This window comes from Phyllobates terribilis, unplaced genomic scaffold (genome assembly GCF_046119375.1).
Source record: "Phyllobates terribilis strain yellow unplaced genomic scaffold, ASM4611937v1 Scaffold_11__3_contigs__length_659146591, whole genome shotgun sequence".
Taxonomy (NCBI): Eukaryota; Metazoa; Chordata; class Amphibia; order Anura; family Dendrobatidae; genus Phyllobates; species Phyllobates terribilis.
The window spans coordinates 358,009,180-358,034,311 of NW_027362771.1; the positions used below are offsets into that span (position 1 = coordinate 358,009,180).

Here is a 25,132-nt window from a genome sequence, read left to right on the forward strand (position 1 = left end):
AAAGGAATAATCTGGTTTCATTTACACCTATTTACATGGACACCTTGGGCCAATAGAAATCATTTCCATTTGAAGACAAGGCAAGGGGTGAAAAGGCTCAGCAACCGGAATTGAAGTGTGATGGTACCCAGTAACAGTGTGTGTGAAGGTATGCACAAACCTTCCTGTGTGCATTGCAGGGAGCTTAGTCTGCAATTCACACTTACAAATGGAGCTACTGAGCAGTGGGATGTTTGACATGGAAATTGCTTGGCTGTGGTATTCTGTTTGTTCTATATTGTTATCTGATTTGTATTGTTAGCTAACTTAAGGCAGCGCTTTTACTTTTTTAACAAGAGGGGGAGGGCACCTGTTCTCGGGCCAATTCAACTAATTCACTGAGTTTTACTTTCTTGTTACTTTTTTTCTTTTTACTTTTCTTTCTAGATGTGGCATTTGTGTTATTATAGATAACAAATAGATACTTGGCAAGTGCAACACATCCATGTGTAAATATTATCTTGTTACTATTACTGTCACGTGCATTATATCTTGTATTTTCCTTAATAATGAAATTGAAATATTTTTTTTTTTTTGCAAACTACATTAATCTTTGGATAATACCTAACCGGGTAATTTGAATGCTGAAAATTATTGAACATTAATATAGCAATCGATACTTTTGACTAAATAAACTTTTGGGAATGCTTGTAAGTCAATTTATCTTTAGTTTGCTAGAATAATTGTGTTTTTAACTAGTTAATTCAAATGTCATGTCACACCTAAACAAGTGTGTGTTAACCCAAATGTATGTAAATTGAGGTAGACATCTAGCAGATGCATTAATGTGAAATTAGTGGCTAATTCCAAAAGATCAATATCTTGATTAATAGCATGGTGTTCAATGTAACACAAGCTATCAAGTTATAAAACGCCAGATTGATCCATAAAAAGGGAGTCTCCAAGGGGTGGAAGAGCAATTGATTTGAGTCCTCCACTATCTTGTTCTAAATCCCAAGGGATGTCACTGATAATCCCTAATCATTCAAGCTCATAACAACACTGTGAACTAAACAGCTGCTAAGCAGCCAGATGTGAGGCTGTAAGACACACATTACAGCTAAAGAACAACAGGCGTGTTAATGACATCGCTAATGCAAAGCAAGGAGGTAGAGTTAGTCTAGTTTCCCAGCATAATTGATAATAAGTAGGTATGAGATGGGAACTTTAAGAATAAAAGCATTGAATGTACTGAATACAATGTATATACTTAGATCTTCATAAAACAATACCAGCACAGAATGGTAAGTCTTCAAACAATTATCTAACCATAAATGCAGCGTGTGTATAAATGTCCGCTTGTGCATGTGTATTAGCAGAATTCATCATTGTCTCCACTTCATCTCCGCTGCTTTCTCATTTAACCCTCCCTCTCCTTACAGTGTGACACTCGGTGAATCTGCAGCTTCTCGGAGACAGAAAGGGTGACTACCATGATATTAATCACAAGATTCTTGTAACTCTAGCCACTCCTGTTGAAAGAAGTTGCTTGTTTAAAAAATGATTATGTCTATTGGATATTTTAGCATCAAAATAAATAAAAAAAATACAAATTTGTTCAAATTGGTTGACAATGAATTCACTTTTAAATTGTCCCAAAAAAATAGATATATCTTTTCTTTACAAATTTAATGCCATTTTTTAAAGTATTTGATTGATTACTCCGAATCGATTATTTGTATATGCCTCATAGCAATATAGTAGCAGTAATAACATGATCTCCAAATACACAAGATAAAAACAGCTATCAGTCAAAATATAAAACCAAGTGTGATAAAAATGCAAAGGAGTTGATGTGATTATTACTATTCATATTAATACCGTAAATGCATTGAATATTGTCAACAAGTGCTTTTCATTAGTTGGATGCTTGCAAAGGAAATCATTTAGTTTGTGGCCATATTTAATAACTTCAATAAAAGGTGTTTTTCTCTTCTCCTCCGGAAACAATATAATGAAAAACAATGGCTACTGCTTAATAATAAGAATTATTATTATTATTACATATAATAAATAATATTTAACAATATAATTCATTTTTTAACTCTTTAAGATATTAATATTACATGAATAAAGATGATGTGTTGGGTTTACCTGCAGTCCAATGTAAACCGATAGATAACACTTTATCATTTTCCTTTTGATGATGAAAATATGCATTATAGAGGGCAAAAATGATAAACTTGACTGTAAATAATTTGGATGTTTTACTTTTGCAATTTAATAATCTGTTAAGGCAAAATGTTTAACTTATCAAGCAATATATGCAAAAGCATGATAGAAGCGTACCTGAATATAGATATTATTTATACGTGAGTCCAGTATCTGACAAAAAAATATAAAGAGAGAATTAATAAAAAATATGTCCATTTTTTCCTTTATCCATTTACCTATATGTTCTGAATTATTATTTTCTATTCCATAAAAATAAAATTGGTTCATTTATCAAAATAATTATTTATGGATAGAAAAAAAAGTCTTAAAATGCAATTGTTAAGACGGCGATAAAAATGAACAAAATATCTAAATTATTAAACGTAAAATCATAAGTGCGTTCAAGGAGATGAGAACGTTGCTTTGGTAATTCCTAAAATTTTACACTGAACTATAACATGCTTTAAACACAAATATAGAATACAAATCTATAAAAGCCTATTAAGTTTGAAAAAATAATTATTTTTTTACTTGTCCAAGGATCACATAGTTATCATATACATCGTGTAGCGTTAAGAATTATTATTTAGTACATCAGTAAATATGGTGCTTCACTGTATAACTACTGACTTTGCGGGACAAAAGATCTACATAATTCAAGGTTTTTTTAGACTTTTTCTTGCTGTTCTTCTACTTATTGAGAAGTTTTAAACCAGTGTTACACATAAGAAATTATCATTGGAATAAACGTCAGCACTACAATGCCATCAATCATTGTCTTTTACCTGGCTAGTTACCTGGGAAAATGACTGTTGCTACTAGTTTATACGACTGTATTATTATCATCAATCATTATTCGCATTTTATTTTTTCCTGTTCCTTTGCAACTTTTTATTGTCTTTGCTGGGTGTAAATTACCTCTCTAATGTGGTATCTTTAAGCCCAGAGGGCTTTGTACAATTAGATGTAGCTCAACAAAAGATATGTTGGGACAAGCAAAACATTAATGACAGTTTTCATCGCTGACCAATAAATCACCAAATCGTTACTTAAACACGATGAATTTAGGAGATTAAACAATTTCATTAATATTGAAATAGCTGCTGTGATTCAGATGACTTAGTTGAAATGCAGAATCACGTTTCCCAATATTAACTGAAGCACTTGAGCACTAACACAATATGACCTTCTAAATTCAGTTAAAAAAAAAGAATTCATTTGCAGAAAGCCTAGTCTGTGTTTTTAAATATATTAATTCCTCTTTACGGCATTAACTAATGATATTCTGTGGACGTATACATAATTGCATTGCATACGTACTGGTAGAAATGGGTTAATGCATTACATACACAGAAATGTAACTATCATGTATATGGATAAAAGGAGATCATAAGACTAAGGGATTAAAATAAATTAACTCAGCATAGGATTACAATCACCTTTCATCTGGGACTGTTTAATTGAATGTTTCAATATATCTATATTGTTAATAATACTACAGTAAATTAAGGTAATGTATTATGTAAGATGCTAATTTATTGACTTTTCTTAATTATTTTTTACCTCTTATTTTTTTATTAATACTATTTATATGGTTTATTTCTAAAAAAAAAAAGAAAAATAAATCAAGTAGAAATTGTATTTTTTTCATTTTTAATATTTCAGCTTTTTTACATTTTAATCAATGAATTACTCATTTTTATTATCACTTTAAAATAGATAACTTTCTTCTCTTTTTTTTGAACACATATACCCAAAGCAGGGAAATAAATTGCCTATCAATTTTAAATAAATATTGGATAAGCGATCATTTGTTTCATATCTGCAGCAGGTGTAATGTTACAGTATTATGGTGTATGGAAATTGCAAACCTACAAGAAGGAACATTTTTAAAAAATCTCATTATATAACATGGAATAATTACACACAATCTTTTGAATTAAATGTAATGTAAAATTATAGATTTTTTTCCTGAACAAGAAAGAATAAGAGTATAATATTGCATTGATTGAATGTGCTATTTATTTAAAATAATAATAGCAAACAACCATATATTGAGCTTTTAATGCCATTCTTTTAATTATATAAGCCTGGGTATGCATTGAGAATCACATTTCAGTGCAACTCATTGCTCTTAATAATGGAATGAATAGGTTGTGAAATGTGTGTACTGAGTGTCTTTAAAAAGTGAACTTATCTCTTTGTAAAGAAATGCAACACAAATAAAAAAGAGGCTTTCTTGAGACTCATTTAAATGAGAAGATCCAACTATTGTGGGGAAAATAGAATAAAATACACATAAGTCAATTATATCAATGTGCAAAGCAAATGGGAATCTTCTTCAAACCAAAGCTATTCAGTCTTTCTATCATGATGTGTAAAGCTCAGCTTTCTGCTTGAAAGGACTGCAATAGACTCCTGTTTTCCCCAAAAGCAGGACCCCACACGTTTACAGGTTTGGTAATAATTTATGCTAATTTCCCTTCAATAAATCCACAATTCGCTTCAGTAGCATGCAGCCTGTTCAGATGGCCAAGGGAGAGGGGCATAAAAGTGGCTAACACAATATTGGTTTTCATTCTGTAGGTTTTCAATGCAGGTGTGAGCATATTGTGCGCCCAAGATCTATCCTTTAGCTCCAGCTGAAAGTAAAATAGACTAGCCTTCCCTTTCAAACACATGTTAATATTTACAATATAGAATTGGGGAGATGTTAAGCAGCTTCTTAGGGTCTCCTAGGCTTCAAACAATACACAGATCCAAACCAGATTTCTCAACTTGAAAGTATCCCCCATGCATTTCCAGTTAAGTCCTAGATTATATTTGATGAACTTACTTGTGCTCCCTCTGTTTACTTATTGACACTGAAAAGGGAGCTGATAGAATTGGGTTTGGGGACTGGTTTCTTTTGTTGTACTTGAAGGTTTTTGAGTTTACCGAAGTGATTTCCCTGCCTATGGGAACTAAGAGCATGGACCAAACCCTTTGTTGCAGAACACTATTTAACAAATATACCACATTGCTGTGAGAAGCTACTTATCTTTCATTTAAATGGGGCTTTGCTGCTTAGCATAATCTCTATGTCTGGACAATGACCAATGATTCTTCCATACTGCAAATTTCTGGAAATGCACTCGTAGCAGGTAAATATAGCAGTTTAAACTAAACGGCAAGAATTCATTAATGCAGTATTTTTCCAAGAATAGGTAAAAACATCACATACATACATACAAGATTATGTTCTTTTATTGGGAATGAATTCTAGCATGTAACATACATTTTTGTATATAATATGTACTCAATATTTATTATATACGGTATTTACATCTATGCTTTTCTATAGTTTTTTTTTCAAAAATGTGCTATTTTACTCCTAAGGGTTTGTGCCATTGTGAACCTAACATGCTATTGTTTATTGTATTTTGTATTTTATGTTTCCGCCATTTACATATTAAGATATTGTAACCTGTCATGACCTTGATTGTTGGCAAGTTCTTGCATGTTCACCCATGTATTCCATATTGAAATATACATGAGAAATCACTTACTGAGATTTTAATGAAATATTATTTATCAACACAGAATGAGAAGATGATTCTGTACCTTTCACTGAATGTAGCTGCATCGGTAAGTGTACTGATCACACTACCAAAGATGATCTCTATTCCTTGCACAAATTTTTATTTCAATGTTTCATTTGTTTTAATCTACGTTAATAGCACTTATTGGTGATAAATGAAATGTGTTATTGTTTTATATTGCTACAAAATCATACATTATATATGGCTTTATATATGTCTATATATTTTTAATAATGGAAATATGCATGAAATTAAATTGACATTCCCACTTTCTAGATATCACCTATGCACAGAACAGATGATAAATGTATGAATGTTAGGGATTCGAATACTAAGACCCTTAATGATTCTGAGAAAGGGGTCCAAAAATCCCATATAAATGGAGCGGAAGTGTGCATTCACTTCATTGTGACTCATGGAAATAGCTATCTCCATCAGCAACTGAAGAAGTGGAAGGAGTGGTACCCACATACGGACTTTAGCTCAATTCACAAAAGAAACCAGTTGGGAACCAAACAGTCAGACTATCAACAATAACATAAATGTCACATATCCTGTAAATTGGCAATAAACATATTTAGTTGGAAAACCTCTATAAAAATATTCTTGGTCAGAGAACAACTTTGACATAGAAAGTGCTGGAGGAATAACAAACCCTAGACCAGCTTACAGTAAAATCTCTACTATAGTAGTATGCCAGGTCCACACAAGTGCAGTGAAATTGTGAAAAAAAAATTTGGTGTTGTGTCACCATTTTCCAAGACCAGTAACATTTTTATTTTTCTGCCGATGGAGCTGTCTGACAGATTATTTTTGCGGGGCGAGACAATTTTTTTATTAGTAACATTTTGGGATAGATGTTACTTTTTCATTGCTTGTTACAGAATTTTTCGAGGAACTGCAGCGACCAAAAAAAACTGTTATTTTGGCGTTCTTGAATTTTTTTTGTTTACAGTGTTTACTGATTGGGTTCATTGTTTTTATATTTTGATAGATCAGACTTTTCTGAACACGGCGATATCAAATATGTGTATTTTTATTATCTTTATATCTTTATTTTCAATGAGGGGAAAAAACTTTTAGTTTTGTATTTTCTTTTTTTCATATTTTTTAAAACCTATTTTTTTTACTCTTTACTGATTTTGTTAACTCCCTTAGGGGACTTGAAAATGCGATCAATCACTTGCGCTGTATGCAGCGATGCCACGGCATCCCTGTATATAGCAGAAATCAGTCTCCTTTAAACCCCTTCCACAGGCAGGATTTCAAAGGAGTTCCTTAATGACAAGTACTAGGGTCATCAGCTGACCCCAGGCTGTCATGACAATCTATCTGCGACCTGTGATCACGTCACAGGTGCGCCGATGGGTGGAGTTAATGACATGCCGCACGTTGGCGTGTGTTAATTGCTGATGTCAGAGATTGACAACAGCATTTAAAAAGTTAACAATTGCTCCACCGGCGATTGCTAGGAGCAGGTCCTGGTTGTAATACACAGCCATCACCTGCCAGGTATAGGGCAGGCTAGCTGCGTGAGCTCGCTCCATACACCCGCTTCTGACATGAGCCGTATATATACGGCGGATGTAAAGAAGGGGTTAATCTGTATACATTTGGAAGAAAGTAAGAATGCTTACAAAAATAAAAATGTTAATTGTTTATTTTTAACAATTAATAAAATGCAAAGTAAATGAACAGAAGAAAAACATAAGTAAAATCAATATTTGGTGTGACAGCCTTTTGCCTTCAAAACAGCAGCAAAGCATGTTTTCTCCTAAGTATACTTGTATGCAGTTTCTGAAGGATTTTAACAGGGAGGTTGTCCAAACATCTTGGAGAAATAACCACACATCTTCTGTGGATGTAGGCTTGTGAAAATCCTTCTCTCTCTTCATATAATCACTTCCAGGACTCCTTCTTCTTTACGCTAAAGATGACTTAATAACATTGGCTATATATTTGGGTCATTGTCCTGCTGCAGAATAAATTTGGAACCTATCAGTCTCCTCCCTGGTGGTATTGAATGATGGATTAGTATCTGCCTGTATTTACCAGCATTAAGGACACTATTAATCTTGACCAAATCTCCAACTCCATTTGCTGAAAAGCTCCCTCAAACTTGCAAGGCTCCTCCACCATGCTTCACAATTGTATACAGACACTCATTGTTCTGCTCTCCAGGCCATCAGTAAACAAGCCTTTTGTTACAGTCAAATATGTCAAATTTTGACCCATCAGTCCAAAGCACCTGTTGCAATTTGTCTGCACCCAAGTTCTTGTGTTTTGTTGCATAGTTGAGTCACTTGTCCTTGTTTTCATGCCAAAGGATGTTTCCATGGATTTTTGGTTGTGATACTTCCATGAAGACCACTTCTCACCAGACTTCTCCAAACAGTAGTTTGGTATAGCTGGGTCTCACTGCTGCTGATAGTTCTGAGCTGTTGGCACAGCTGGATATCTTTCAATTTTAATGCTGTACTCAGCTTCTTTGGTTGACCACTGCGCATACGGCCCTCACCATTGCCCACTTGCTTTTGTCCTTAATGCTGAGAAATACAAGCAGATACTTAACCATCCTACAATACCATCATGCATGCATCTGATTGGCTCCAAATGCATTCTGCAGCAGGACAATGTCCCCAAACATAGAGCTAATGTTATTATAGACATCTTCAGTGTGAAGAACAACAAATTCTGGTAATTATATGGCCCCAAAGAGCCCCAATCTCAACATCATTGAGTCTGTCTGGGATTACATGAAGAGGCAGAAAGATTTGTGCAAGCCTATATCCACAGAAGATCTGTGGTTGGTTCTCCAAGATGTACAGAAAAATTCCCCGTCAAGGTCCTTCAAAACCTATGTGCAAGTGTAGATTGAAAAATGGATGCTGTTCTTAGATTTCTCTCAAGCAGCTTTATTTGAAAGTGACTTCCAATGAACAGGCATGATTTGATGCTGTTTTGAAGGTAAAGGGTGGTCACATCAAATATTTGTTTGATTTATATTTCTGTTAGTTCACCAAGATATTTGGAACAACCTCCCTGCCACATTCCTTCAAAAACCATATGCAAGTGTACCTAGAAGTAATTCTGCTTTGATATTATTTTGAAGGCAAAGGTGGTCACATCAATTTAATTTAGATTTAATTTGCATTGTTGCACGGGCCTAATGTCCTGCAGCTATGACATCTTACGGATTATCATACCTTGTACAGTGAATAGTTCCTGGGCCATCACAGATCAGCGGTTCCAAGAAGAGCACAGTTTTTTTGGCAGAATCATTTTGCATCTCCAAAGTCACTGGGTAAGTCTCTCTCCTGTAGAGTGTAAACTCTTATGATCAGCGGTGTCCTTTCTCTCACCTGTAAAGTGTAAGTTCTTAAGGTGAATGGGGTTTACTTTCTCTCTCTTCTTCCCCACTTGTATTTCCAAGCAATTACAAACTTTCTAGTATTGAGATTTGTGAAAATTAATTTGCGGCAAATCTAATTTTGGGGGGAAATTTGGCAAAGTCAGCGAATTTGAATTTCAAAAAATATGTTTATCTCTAATATATACAATTGCTTCTTTGATTAAATAGGGTTCTTAAATTAAAAAAAATGATGGACTGTTAAGCTATAAAATGCAAGCTATAACATAACAGTTCAGTAACATATTTTATTTCTACTTTTTATGTTACAATAAAAAAATCAATTCTAGATTAAGTTGCATTGGGTTTTGTGTAATTTGTGTGTAAAGTTTAATTTGAGTGTAAAACTACAGCAAAATGATAAAAATAAATGTACATATTGCACATGCCCTAGAATAGGCAATAAAATAATCAATGAAAATGCAAGGTTCTTTATTGCCACCTGCTGGTCATTTTGCATAATATCTCACTGAGTCCTGTCATCATGTGAAAACCCTACCTGGGTTGTCAGCCATCCAGAAATTCCAGTACAGGGAAAATATATATCTTTGTACCGTGTTAGCCAGTAGATAGAAAAATATGTTGATTTGAGAGTCCTCGGTGGTTGATATCTTTTAATGGCTAACTGAAAAGATGGTAAGTATACTTTGATTTGAGAGTCCTCGGTGGTTGATATCTTTTAATGGCTAACTGAAAAGATGGTAAGTATACTATGCCTGATGAAGAGACCTGAGTAGTCTTGAAAGCTTGCAATTTGTTACCATCTTTTCAGTTAGCCATTAAAAGGTATCAACCACCGAGGACTCTCAAATCTAAATATTTTTCAGAAATTCCAGGACAGTCTATAAATATAGGGCACTTTTTTGCCCTGTCCATAAAAAAAAGTAAAGTGTCCATGATTTTTTTAAAGCTGAAAAAACTTATACAGATTATTTTGATTACATGTATCATCGTTTTACAGTTTACAGTGAATGCAGCTAATGACTTCATAACAGAATTATGGTCTGTAGTCAAGTTGGCAACCCTGTACCCTGCATCTGTGCACACTTACCTTAGCCTATTCCATAGACATAGGCCAAAAGTGTTCTTTAAACTTGATAAAAGTGTGTTTAACTGTTTAGTAAAGTGTAGCAGACTGTGCTTTCCTATACAAAGAGCCAATTTAAATAAACATGTTTTTTTAACAATGGGTCGGCAAGGTGGATAGATGTTTAGTGCTGCGCGAACGTGCTCAGATAAGATGCTATCCAAACATGCTTAGGTGCTAACAGAGTATCTTCGGCGTGTTCGAAAAATATGTTCGCACTGCCGCGGATGCTTTTTTCGTGGCTGTTAGACAGCCACAACACATGCAGGGATTGCCTAAAAAACAGGTAATAGTGCAATTACATGGTGACAGTCACTTCAGACTGCTTATCTAATACAGTTAGGTCCATATATTTGGATAGAGACAACATTTTTCTAATTTTGGTTCTAGACATTACCACAATGAATTTTAAACAAAACAATTCAGATGCAGTTGAAGTTCAGACTTTCAGCTTTCATTTGAGGGTATCCACATTAAAATTGGATGAAGGGTTTAGGAGTTTCAGCTCCTTAACATGTGCCACCCTGTTTTTAAAGGGACCAAAAGTAATTGGACAGATTAAATAATTGTAAATAAAATGTACATTTCTAGCACTTGGTTGAAAACCCTTTGTTGGCAATGACTGCCTGAAGTCTTGAACTCATGGACATCACCAGACGCTGTGTTTCCTCCTTTTTGATGCTCTGCCAGGCCTTCACTGCGGTGGTTTTCAGTTGCTGTTTGTTTGTGGGTCTTTCTGTCTGAAGTTTAGTCTTTAACAAGTTAAATGCATGCTCAATTGGGTTGAGATCAGGTGACTGACTTAGCCATTCAAGAATATTCCACTTCTTTGCTTTAATAAACTCCTGGGTTGCTTTGGCTTTATGTTTTGGGTCATTGTCCATCTGTAGTATGAAACGACGACCAATCAGTTTCGCTGCATTTGGCTGGATCTGAGCACACAGTATGGCTCTGAATACATCAGAATTAATTCGGCTGCTTCTGTCCTGTGTCACATCATCAATAAATGCTAGTGACCCAGTGCCACTGGCAGCCATGCATGCCCAAGCCATCACACTGCCTCTGCTGTGTTTTACAGATGATGTGGTATGCTTTGGATCATGAGCTGTACCACGCCTTCGCCATACTTTTCTCTTTCCATCATTCTGGTAGAGGTTGATCTTGGTTTTGTAGCACCCTGAGGACTCGGCTGCTACAGGGGTATTACACCTCAAGCCAGAGGTGTGGTATTCCACTCCCGGGTAAGGATGGAGTGTGGTACTGAGCTCAGTTAGCTGCATGCACTACATACATCCCATTTCCGGGGGACAGATCAACGGTACTCCCACCAGTTTATGTGCAGGTACGACAGCGTCTGTCCCTGGCTGGAGTGGGAGGGGGGTGGAACATCCCAGTAGTGTAGGGGCAGATAGGGGGAGTAGTCTGGGTAAAGCTAGGAGCTCATTGGGTGCTGGTCACCTGAGCTCACACATAGAGGGAGTATATAAGGTGGGCACCATCTTAGAACAGAGTTGTTGCAGAGTTTAGCCTGAGGAGCAGAGCAGAGAAGCTCAGCCAGAAGGGCTGACAGGGAGCTGTGGCTCCGGCTAGGCCCAGCTCCAGAGCAAGGCCTGCTGAGAGAGAGAGAGAGAGAGGAGTCAGAAGGACCCAGAGAGGAAAGAAGAAAGAACCCCAAGACCCCAGAATACAGACAGAAGGGTGAAGGGTTGGCGGACAAGGGTACCGGAACCCAAGCTGGCAGAGGCCAAAGCACACCTTAGCCAGGAACCGGAGGTTGTGGTCAGGATCTGCCACGACCCTCACCAAATCCACTAGAAAGGCACACCAAGCATAGGGTCAGGGAACCCAGAAAAGGTGCAACCAACAAGAGACCCGAGGGAGCCGGCCAAAAGTGGATCCCTGGTGGGAACGGCCAGAGGAAGGGAGAGTCAGAAAGGAGCTCAGGACCACGCTCCGGAATTGCCTGGGGGTTGGCCGAGTCCAGGACCTGGTGGACGCAGCACAGCTCGGGTGGTCACTCAAGGCCAGAGTGACCAAGAGAACACCAGTAAGTAAAAACCCTGAACTGCATCTCCTGACTCTGAATCTTCTTTCTGCATCATCACAACCCCCATCATCTACACCTGCTGCCCTGAGGCCATACCCCTCCCGTTGGGGGTTATATCATCACTGCTACACATACACCACCGGCCTCAGCAGACTGCTTTGCAGCGGCGGCTTCAAAGCCGCACTCAACGGGTGGCGTAGTCGACAATCAAAGTAACATCTACTGCCATAGACTGCCACGTAGTTTAACACCCTGGGCACGGGCCGGGTCACCGCCACAAGGACTACTACCCCCATTGAGATCCGGCTCCGGGTATCCCAAACAGCACTGGCCCAGGGGCGCGTCAACTTTTGGCGTAGTCGGCAGGATTTCGTGCCCGCAACCACCGGGTACTGCGTGCCTGAAAAAGAGACTTTTAAAACTTACCATCCGTGAAGTTTTACCGCCATCGGTGAAGATTCCCGCCATCCGGCGCCATCTTCAGCCTTCTTCCCGCCATCCACGAAGTTTCCCGCCACTGGGAGACGATTCCCGCCATTTCAGAAGATTTCCCGCCCTGGCAGAGCGGACGCCATTATGGGCGTGCCGGAGGGTGGCAAGAGGCCACCTCCCATCGTGGGCCAGGTCAAGGAATGGCGCCAAAAGCGGAAACCGCCCCCACCAGCAGAGACTGTGATGTTAGAGATGTCCATCAGCGTGAGGGGACTGCCCCTGGAACTGACAATCACCAAGTTACCCCAGGACCGCCCTCAGTATGGGCGGATACAAAACAAAAGAGAGAAGATGGGAGCAGCCTGGAGGAGTCTGGAGGAGCCGTACCCGGAGATGGAGGGAGAGGCAGGCAGCACCGACCCAGTGGTCAGGAGCCTGTTGCAAGCGACAACCCCAGAAGGCCTGGTGGAGATCCTGGCACAGCTCCCCTGAGACCGGGAGCATGCACGGACCGCACTGGAGGGCTTGGCTCAGAGGATGGCCCGAGTGCAGCGGGACGTACTGGCCGCATGGAGCAGAGAGATGGCCCAGCAGGCTGGAACCCGCCAGCGAAGCACGCCACCCACAACAAGGAGCATGTCCGCCTCTGAGGACGGTGCAGGAGGGACGACGGCCGGAGACGACGCCGTGGAGGGAGTTGAAGAAAAGGGAGCAGGTAATGGAGACGACAATATCCCGTGCCTGATGGTCGCAAGCCTGCCTCAACTCCCCGTCGCAGAGCCCGAGACCCCATTCACCACTCACGTTGCTGCATCGTCACTACTCCAAGCTAGGCCTCAAGCGGCAGGAGCCGCGACCACGCCCCCTGTGACGTCACGCCTCAATCCTGAGCGCGGCCAAGCAGGAGACGCCACCGGCCTGGTCGCAAGGCCGAGTACCCCCAGGCGCCGAAGTACCAACAGCGCCCTCTACCTCCACTGAGCCACCGGCCTGGTCGCTGGGCCAAGTAACCCCGGGCGCCGCCGTCTTCACGGTGCCCTTTACATTCAGGGTGCCCCAAGCCTGGTCGCAAGGCCTGGTGAACCCGGGCGCCGCCACCAAAACAGCGCCCTCAACGTCCACAGCGCCACACCTGGGTGAAGACCTATTTGCCCAGCACACATGCCCGGATGGGCAGCCCTTTGTGTGGCCACCGGAGTTCCACCATCCCCGACTCCGGAAAGAAAGACCTCTGGATGAGCCCCTGATCCCGGCTCCGGCGCCCGTCAAGATGACCCCGCTCTCGTTAGAGGAGGCGCAGTTTGAGTGGGACCCCGCAGGAGGAGACCTCATCGGGTTCACTCAAGAAACCCGGGCGTCTGCAGCGGAGCGTGCGGAGTGCTGCCGCCAGCAGTTGGAAGTCTTTGAGCGAGAACGGAGAGAGAGACGGGTCCGCGAGGAGCGGCTGCAAGTAAAGAGTGCAGAACAAAAGAGCTGGACCCGAAGGAACCCCCGTGCAGCCCACGGTCCCCGTGCCACCGGGACTGTAATCAAATTCCAACTGCAGCACGGTTGGGGCTTCATCAGAGATCATCACACCCCCGGCGACGTCTTCGTGACCAGAAGAGATGTCGAGTCCCACCTACCGGAGGGACACAGAGGTCGTGACCTTTACCTGGGTGATAAGGTCACCTTCACCCGGCACCAATGTGCCAAAGGACCCTATGCCCTTCATGTACACCGACTGACAGAGAAAGAGCTGAGGTGTCAGGAGGAGCAAGAGGACCCGGACGGGTCTGAAGCCTACTTGCGAGAAGGAGCAGGAGGACGCCGTCATTAGAGTACGGTATAGTGAAACTGTAAAATAGTTACCCGTCGGGGTACAAGAACTGCTGCCGTTTAAAATATGTTCCCCGTTGGGACAAGTGTAAACTGTTACCCGTATATCCCTTATTCCCACTGACCGAGGACTGAGAGCGGTCATCCTTTCCTAATATCTGGCCGAGGACTGAGAGCGGCTATTTTCCTTTGTATATAGTTGCGCTTTCTAAGGCGCCCCCTACCGGTTTTATAGGAAACTGTTTTTCAAGAAGAGACTGTTGCACTTTACCCGGTCACAAGTTGTCCCGTGGCCGGAGGAACAAGAATATTTATTATGCTGCTGATAGTGTTTATATGTTTTCTATGTTTATGTTTTATGGAAAAATATTGTATGTTTGTGGATGTTTTTATTCTTTTACAGCCCGAGGACGTGCTGTGATTTACCAGGGGGGAATGTAGCACCCTGAGGACTCGGCTGCTACAGGGGTATTACACCTCAAGCCAGAGGTGTGGTATTCCACTCCCGGGTAAGGATGGAGTGTGGTACTGAGCTCAGTTAGCTGCATGCACTACATACATCCCATTTCCGGGGGACAGATCAACGGTACTCCCACCAGTTTATGTGCAGGCACGACAGCGTCTGTCCCTGGCTGGAGTGGGAGGGGGGTGGAACATCCCAGTAGTGTAGGGGCATATAGGGGGAGTAGTCTGGGTAAAGCTAGGAGCTCATTGGGTGCTGGTCACCTGAGCTCACACATAGAGGGAGTATATAAGGTGGGCACCATCTTAGAACAGAGTTGTTGCAGAGTTTAGCCTGAGGAGCAGAGCAGAGAAGCTCAGCCAGAAGGGCTGACAGGGAGCTGTGGCTCCGGCTGGGCCCAGCTCCAGAGCAAGGCCTGCTGAGAGAGAGAGAGAGAGGAGTCAGAAGGACCCAGAGAGGAAAGAAGAAAGAACCCCAAGACCCCAGAATACAGACAGAAGGGTGAAGGGTTGGCGGACAAGGGTACCGGAACCCAAGCTGGCAGAGGCCAAAGCACACCTTAGCCAGGAACCGGAGGTTGTGGTCAGGATCTGCCACGACCCTCACCAAATCCACTAGAAAGGCACACCAAGCATAGGGTCAGGGAACCCAGAAAAGGTGCAACCAACAAGAGACCCGAGGGAGCCGGCCAAAAGTGGATCCCTGGTGGGAACGGCCAGAGGAAGGGAGAGTCAGAAAGGAGCTCAGGACCACGCTCCGGAATTGCCTGGGGGTTGGCCGAGTCCAGGACCTGGTGGACGCAGCACGGCTCGGGTGGTCACTCAAGGCCAGAGTGACCAAGAGAACACCAGTAAGTAAAAACCCTGAACTGCATCTCCTGACTCTGAATCTTCTTTCTGCATCATCACAACCCCCATCATCTACACCTGCTGCCCTCAGGCCATACCCCTCCCGTTGGGGGTTATATCATCACTGCTGCACATACACCACCGGCCTCAGCGGACTGCTTTGCAGCGGCGGCTTCAAAGCCGCACTCAACGGGTGGCGTAGTCGACAATCAAAGTAACATCTACTGCCATAGACTGCCACGTAGTTTGACACCCTGGGCACGGGCCGGGTCACCGCCACAAGGACTACTACCCCCATTGAGATCCGGCTCCGGGTATCCCAAACAGCACTGGCCCAGGGGCGCGTCAGTTTCATCTGTCCAAAGAATGTTCTTCCAGAACTGTGCTGGCTTTTTTAGATGTGTTTTAGCAAAGTCCAGTCTAGCCTTTTTAGTCTTGATGCTTATGAGTGGCTTGCACCGTGCAGTGAACCCTCTGTATTTACTTTCATGCAGTCTTCTCTTTATGGTAGATTTGGATATTGATACGCCTACCTCCTGGAGAGTGTTGTTCACTTGGTTGGCTGTTGTGAAGGGGTTTCTCTTCACCATGGAGATTATTCTGTGATCATCCACCACTGTTGTCTTCCGTGGGCGCACAGGTCTTTTTGCATTGATGAGTTTACCAGGGCTTTCTTTCTTTCTCAGGATGTACCAAACTGTAGATTTTGCAGCTCCTAATATTGTAGCAATTTCTCGGATGGGTTTTTTCTGTTTTTGCAGCTTAAGGATGGCTTGTTTCACCTGCATGGAGAGCTCCTTTGACCGCATGTTTACTTCACAGCAAAACCTTCCAAATGCAAGCACCACACCTCAAATCAACTCCAGGCCTTTTATCTGCTTAATTGAGAATGACATAACGAAGGGATTGCCCACACTTGTCCATGAAATAGCCTTGGAGTCAATTGTCCAATTACTTTTGGTCCCTTTGAAAACAGGGTGGCACATGCTAAGGCGTTGAAACTCCTAAACCCTTCATCCAATTTTAATGTGGATACCCTCAAATGAAAGCTGAAAGTCTGAACTTCAACTGCATCTGAATTGTTTGGTTTAAAATTCATTGTGGTAATGTCTAGGACCAAAATTAGAAAAATTTTGTCTCTGTCCAAATATATATGGACCTAACTGTACATAAGGGTTGCCAGAGAGTACATGTGTTGTACATGAAAAAGGGAAATAAGCTGCAGCCTGACAACTCAGGCAGCTGTTATCTCCCCTGAGAACAAGAAAATTGTCCATGCTAAGCGCCAAATGCCCGATCCTTCTTTCTAAGCAACATCTACCATCATAATAAGGTTAGATGTGCCCTATACACAATAGATGGTTAGACAGTCTCACAGTCAGGAGGAGAAGGAGGATAATGACCATCATTTGGCCAAACATTAACTAAGCAGATAAAAGGGATGTATGGTATCTACAGCACAGGAGACAAGACATTCACTGTACAATGGACCTTTTAGTCCTCCTGACACGTCTGCTTTGGTATATCTTTGTATTTTCCCATGACTCTGTATTGCCTGTCTTCCTTTATATCTACTGAACACTTATAAGTGAATTGACAACTGGGTGCTTTCATTGATCCCGTGATGACCGAATTTCCAATCTCTCAAACTCATATTTTGCAATGTAAACAATTTCCAGCTTCCATAATCTTACCAGCTTATTGTAAGACCTTTGGAAAAATATCTCAGTCATTCACATGGCTGTTGAATAATTTTAACTCTGTTCTTCATTGCAGAGCAGTTTTACGTCAGACACATTGCTGCTTTTTCTAATAAACTGCTTATTTCAGATTCCAGCCCATCAACTTCATAGATTATATGTTCTATTAAGTAAATTCCATCTCTTTATTTCAACACAACCACTTACCACTTATTTAAATTTAGCAAAGATGAGGGAATGCTTTGAAATACAAATTTGCGAGCTTCATCAAACTTTTCCTTAAAATTTAATTTAAAACAGAACACAAGAACTGCAAAGCCTCTGGTTACCCTGAAAACATGCGTGTAACACTACAGGGTCTTGTAGGACTGTACTGAAGACTTTTCAAGTTCTTTAATGCAAATGTCAGAGTGACCTCACCATATATGGTTATGGTAAATGGATGGGAACTGTTCTTCACTGCTGTCCTGTCATACACTATCTCTAATGTTTATTCAGTGTTTTATTGCTTTCTCTCCCTATCTGCATTGCTAAGCTATGAGTTGGAATGTCCTCTCACTGTCCAGATTCACTATAAAATGGCTCGTGCATTTCCTGCCTTCGCTTTTATAGAGACTATGATAGTCCCTCCTGCTTGACTGTGAAATAACAAGTGATGTAATATTTGCAAGTCATTATGTGGAAGCCGTGCCTGAAGTCATGTGATCCTTCTTTGGCCCATGCAATATTCTGCTTTGTGTAAAATAGTGATTAGCATTTTATAAAATTATTTGTGTGAATCGAATTGCAAACTGTTTGAATTTTCCAGGTCCAACATATTTCCTAAAATGCAAAATACATGCGATTCACATCCAATTGATTTGCTCATCCTTCTCATTTACACTTGCCTTTGCAGTTATATCATTGTCTTGTTGTATAATTTATTTATGCCCCATCTTCTTGGTTTCTCTAGCATTGCTAAGTTGTCCAAGAAAGCATTGTCATTTCATCATATTACTTCTACCAATTTTGACTGTTGAAGGGATGTTCACAAGCTACATTCACAGTATGTGTGTCAAATATATCTACAGCAGGCATGTCAAACTTAAACACACAGAGGACCAAAATGAAAAGCTTGGACAAAGTCATGGGCCAACCAGTATACAGTATAATGGGCCCCACATAGTCCTCCATACAATATAATGGGCCCCACATAGTCCTCATACAGTATAATGGGCCCCACATAGTCCTCCATACAATATAATGGGCCCCACATAGTCCTCATACAGTATAATGGGCCCCAAATAGTCCTCCATACAGTATAATGGGCCCCACATAGTGCTCCTTACAGTATATTGGGCCCCACATAGTCCTCCATACAGTATAATGGCCCCACATAGTCCTCCATACAGAATAATGGGCCCCACATAGTCCTCCATACAGAATAATGGCCCCACATAGTCCTCCATACAGAATAATGGCCCCACATAGTCCTCTATACAGAATAATGGCCCCACATAGGGGTGGCAGTTATGGTGTCGCGGCCCAAATATAACCACCCTGCGGGCCAGATTTGGCCCACTGGCTGGAGTTTGAAACATATGATCTACAAGAACCTCATGATGAGCAGATGTCAATATAAGGAACAATGTAGTCAACTGAACTATTTCAAACAGATGCATTAAGAAAATAAAGTACACAGAAAGTTTTTTTTTTCTTTTTACAGTGGGAACCTATGACTTTTCATATGGACTTAGTGAGTCACATACAACAGAGTGATCATATATCAGTGCTATAGGTCAACTTAGGATCCATATAAATGTCAGTTTACAAATCTGATAGGAGCATACATAGCAGTGATTATTTGTGTTTGCCTAGTTTTCTTGTATTGTAAAGTTATGGCACTGAATTTAGTAACTCTTCGATGACCTATTTGTCTGTAATTTTGACAAGAGTGCCATGTATAATAAGGTCTTATGCAAGTCTCCATTTGGCTCTCACTATAGATTGATTTTTTTTCTCCTTTTTTTGTTATATGTTTCTTGAATTGTAACCACTGCACTTATCATAAAAATTGTGAAGACTATTTAATACATGGCAAGGTGAAGTTTCAACATGGATTGGCACATACAACACTTGAACAAAATGCTTTAGATCAGTGTTTCCCAAACTCCAGTCCTCACGGTCCCCAACAGATCATGTTTTTAGGATTTCGTTAGCATTGCTCAGGTGAGAGCACCTGTGGAAATATCTAATACCTTGATAATAATTCCATCACCTCTGCAATACTAAGGAAATCCTGACAACATGATCTGTTGGGGGCCCTGAGGACTGGAGTTTGGGAAACACTGCTTTAGAGGATAGAACACGGCACACTGAAAAAAGATTCAGGTGGTTGAGTAGGGTTCAAATTTCTTTCAATACAATAGAACAAATTCAGCACTGTTATCAATTACAAATTAGATACGTTTATTGTTACATATACCAAGAATATAACATGACATTTTGTCATCTCACTTGAACTTCGTCAAAAATTTGATTATAGACGGATTGCTGGTATGTGAAACTAAGTGCATATGGGATGGTGAGACTTTAGTAGTATACACCTGACCAAGGCCCATTCCTCCATGGAGCTATCTCTCTTCGGTACGGTCTTCTGTGTTCACAGTTCTTTTCGGCACTTTGGGGCTCACGCAATGTAATATAATGATGTCATATATAATCAATAAAATTCTGGTCAGCACTCATAGCTTGAAGACAGTGGAGCTCGTTGGTAGGGAATGTTCCTCTAAACAATAGTGTGAAATACCATTGAACTTACTGTGATATGCAGTTAAAATTTAAGTTTTATCGATTCTCTGACATACATTTTCTATGTACTTAACGTGACAGAGTTATTACTTATTATTTGTATGCTTATTTTTAATATTTTTCATTTGAACATGTATTATCTGTGTGTGTTTTTCACATACTCTATATGTATTGCTTGCAATTTTTTTTTTTATTCAAGGCCATAACCAAGGTCTGGGATAGACCAAAATGTAAATATTGGCCGTCCTTCCTATACCCACATACTGACTTATCGATAAAACTTACATCTTAACAGCATATCTGAGTGCCTTGGTATTTTGTACTATTGTTTGGAAAGACATCACATGGAAAGACTCTAAGTACGTATTGGAATCACCAAAGAGCACTTGTGAAGATGAATTACTGGACCAGTGGACTAGCTACGTGGAAGACGAGACAAAGTTAGGACAAAGTGAATATAATCTTATTATTCTTTAAACACTATGTTTATTAGGCTGTGGGGTCTAGAGAGACTTAACAGCTTAAGGCTAGGGTCACACCAGTTTATTTTCTTTCATCATAGAGAACCGGGCTAATATACTAATCACACTCTGATCAAGCTCTGATCTAATTTTCTCGGATAAGGAGAAGATGGAAAAAAAAGTCACCTTCCCCATTCTGTCAGTCCGTGAAAATTGGACTGCACTCCGTTGACATCCGAGTGCAGTCCGATGTTTTCCACAGACTCATTGACTTCCATGGCTGAGTGCGATCCGGTATCGAATCCAAGTTGGGTAAACTGCGAGCCGGACCGTGAAAAAAATTGGGCATGTGCACGGTCCCATAGAATAACATTGGTCCGAGTGTGATGTGATGTTTTGTCTAATCGCACTTGGACCGAAAATACCGTCATGTGCACCAGCCCTAATAAGGAACAATATCAAAATCAAATTTGAAGTAATCTGCTAAATTAAAATTTTGCTTGATTTCTACTGGTGAGCGTAGAAGTAGGCTATTGGCTTCATTGTATATGTTTCACGTCATAGAGATATTTTTCAATCTTGATTGTGTTAGTATAGTAAGATGCGAAATAAAATGACATCTTTTGTTTGTCTTGACAAGTGCTCAAAAATTTCTAATTGGACTGTTGTATTTAGAAGCGTGTATATACTAAACAGTATGGATACAGACCAAGCGTTTATTGACTAAGATGTACATTTATAATGGTGATAGCTAATTCTCCACTATATCTGATAGCTAGCTGAATGAAATAATTATAAGCTTTATATAAAAGGACCAATTGAAATTGGATTATGACTGGTGGGATGCTGAGCCTTTGTGAAAGCCATAAAATACAAATTTCCACATTTTTCCCTGTTGGAAATAGTACCAAGATAGAAAATACCACCTTGGTACTGGGGGGATTAGCTCTCTCCCAGTCTCTCTCTGCAGTGCTAAGGCAGCAGTAGATCAACTGTATAATGTGTACTCTGTTTGGTCATTTGTACAAGCAGAACAAAGGTTGAGCTTAGCCAAATTGCATTGCACTTGTGAACTGAGCCCCAATTTGAAGTATCTTTTACAGCAGGGGGAATGAGAACAATTTTGTGTGTGTCTAAAAAAATGGAATAACAAAGCCACTTTCTAGAGCATCTCAAAGTGAAGTACTGAGGCGTGACATTCCCAGGGTGAGATGGGACAAAGGCAGGGTCAGGAGGATGAAAAACAGAATCAAACAGCCACTTTCACATGTCTGCCCTCAACTGCTGCACCTCTCCATAATAGAAAACAAATGTTGTAAAAAGGGGGATTGCTCCAATTCATTTAAAATAGCAAATGATAGCTAAACAACATTGTCAGAACGGAATCAACTTCTATGCAGCGCCACCCAGAATAGGCTATAGTGCTTCATTCAATAGGGGCAGCAACAGTTTTTAACTCTGCCCAAACTTTCAATAGATTCCTACACCATAGCCGGACGGATACAGAGCAGGTGTCTGCGACTGTAACAACTTAAGATATTTAATCTAGGAAATTTACAAACCAACCCCTATATATCTGTTACATCTGTACACAAGCTAAAATAATCGCTACTTAGAATTATTTTGTAACAGCATCGATTTGATTAAGTTCTATGACTTCATATTGCTCAACACAAATGCTTGGGTTTGTTTGTTGTTAGTGTGTAGAAACATTGTATTATACTATTTATTCTGCTAATCATATACATGGTTTAAGTATACCAACAGTTTATTATTGGCTCTTGAAAAGGTTAATAGAACTCTATTCATTCCTTTCAACTTCTCTTCTTTATTTCTTTTTCCTCAGTTCACCACTGCCTTGCCACCCACAAAGCTGGCGAAAGGAGGTCATGTGATTATAACTAACCTCCAGTGAACCAAAGGATGGCTAATTCCTAGTGTCTAAGAGCAGCATTGATCCCTTTCCAATGAATGATCTCTGCATTCAGCAAAAAACAAGCACTTTCTACAGGAAAGAGGTCATTTGCAAAAAGTCTGGACATGAAAGCCTTTCAGACACAATATGGAGTTTTTCATGTTGAAATAAAAAGGTACTGGCTTAGAATAATAAAATATCTCAGAATGTACTTTTTTTTATACAGGCAAAAATAAATATATGAACTCCAGAATGGTCGATGTGTCTGAAGAAAATATATTTTACTCCATTCTATCTATCTATCTATCTATCTATCTATCTATCTATCTATCTATCTATCTATCTATCTATCTATCTATCTATCTCTATGGAGCTGCACCACAATCAGTATCACATGCAATGGGTTCAAAGCTTTGTAAGATTTCACCAAAACCTTCTTCATGTATACTTCTCTAGAAAAAAAAAGACAGCACTTCAAATCCAGAAATCAAGTATAATTGTCTTTGGTGACATTTTGGCTCAATATATCAGGGCCTTTTTTAACCAAGGTAGAGATTTGCAAGAATAAAATATCTCAAAATGCATTTCTAGAATGGGTTATTTATTTAGCTATTTGTGTGTATAAAAAAAGATATAAATATATATATTTTTTAGATATACATATATATATTTATTCTATTGATTTATCTCTCTGTCTAAGAAAATAGCAGCACACTTTAAGAGCTAAGATGTATGCAAACATTGAATATATGAACTACATTATTGTTATATAGAATATACTTATAAAATGAAGGTACTTAGAACATAAATTGACCAATTCATGAGAGCCCACCAGCCGCAACAAGGCGTACCTTTTTTTATGAGGCCTCAACCTAATATTTATCAAACATGCCTCTCCCAGGCTAAAAGCCTGCAAAGTTAAATGGCAGGTGTGATCCAGGACCAATTAAAAACAGCCTTAGGGTGATGGGACGAGTGCTCATAGTTACATAGTTACATAGTTACATAGTTTATAAGGCCGAAAAAAGACAAGCGTCCATCCAGTTCAGCCTATTTCTTGTGCACTGCAGCTATTCCGCAGCGTTGATCCAGGGGAAGGCAACAAAAAACCATGCGGTATAGGCCAATTTACATCATTGAGGAAAAATTCACTTCCCGTCACTAATCTGGCAGTCAGATTAAATCCCTGGATTAATTAACTAAGCATAACATGTAATTTTATTGTTCTCAAGAAAGGCGTCCAGGCCTCTCTTGAACTCTTTAAGTGAGTTGGACATCACCACTTCCTCTCCCAGAGAGTTCCAGAGTCTCACGGCTCTGACCGTAAAGAATCCCCTTCTATGCTGGTGCAGGAACCTCCTTTCCTCCAGACGCATAGTGTGCCCCCTCGTCTTTGTCACCATCCTTGGTATAAACAGGTCATGGGAGAGATCTCTGTACTGCCCCCTGATGTATTTATACATGTTTATGAGGTCTCCCCTAAGCCTTCTCTTTTCCAACGTAAATAGGCCTAATTTTGACAACCTTTCTGGGTATTCTAGTCCCTCCATTCCCTTTATTACCTTAGTCACCCTCCTTTGTACCCTCTCTAGCTCCAATATGTCTTTCCTGAGCACCGGAGCCCAGAACTGTGCACAATATTCTAAGTGCGGCCTTACCAGCGCTTTATACACAGGAAGAACAATGTTCTCATCATATGCCCCTATTCCTCTTCTGATGCATGCCATGACTCTATTTGCCTTCGCAGCTGCTGCCTGACACTGGGCACTCCAATTTAATTTGCTATTAACCAAGACGCCCAGGTCCTTCTCCATGTCAGATTTCCCCAACGGTTTCCAATTTAATATGTATGGGTGACTGCTGTTTTTCTTTCCCATGTGCATGACCTTACATTTATCGGCATTGAACCCCATTTGCCATTTTTTGGCCCAACTCCCCAATTTATCTAAATCCTCCTGTAGCTGTGCCCTATCCTCATCTGTATTAACTACTTTACAAAGTTTAGTATCATCTGCAAATATTGCAATTTTACTATGCAACCCTTCCACTAGATCATTAATAAATATATTAAATAATATATGGCCCAAGACAGACCGTTGAGGCACCCCGCTAGTAACCCTGACACACCCTGAGCTTACTCCATTGATAACCACCCTCTGCTTTCTATCACTCAGCCAGCTATTTACCCACTTGCACACATTATCCCCCAGACCAAGCATTCTCATTTTACATACCAACCTTTGTGTGGCATGGTATCAAACGCTTTGGAGAAGTCAAGGTATACAACATCCACTGACTCTCCCCGGTCCAGCTGTGAGCTCACCTCCTCGTAGAAGGCGATCAGGTTTGTTTGGCAGGAGCGATCCCTCATGAATCCATGTTGATATG

At 40.4% G+C, this 25,132-nt stretch overlaps 1 long non-coding RNA gene across 1 annotated transcript; it reads left to right on the forward strand.

The window, feature by feature from the left end:
* LOC141165176 (uncharacterized) lies at positions 1–24,185 on the forward strand. Its single transcript, XR_012251083.1, has 3 exons — positions 1–148; positions 5,776–5,820; positions 22,676–24,185. It is a non-coding gene; the product is annotated as an uncharacterized lncRNA (long non-coding RNA).
* The last annotated feature ends 947 nt before the right edge of the window (positions 24,186–25,132 follow it).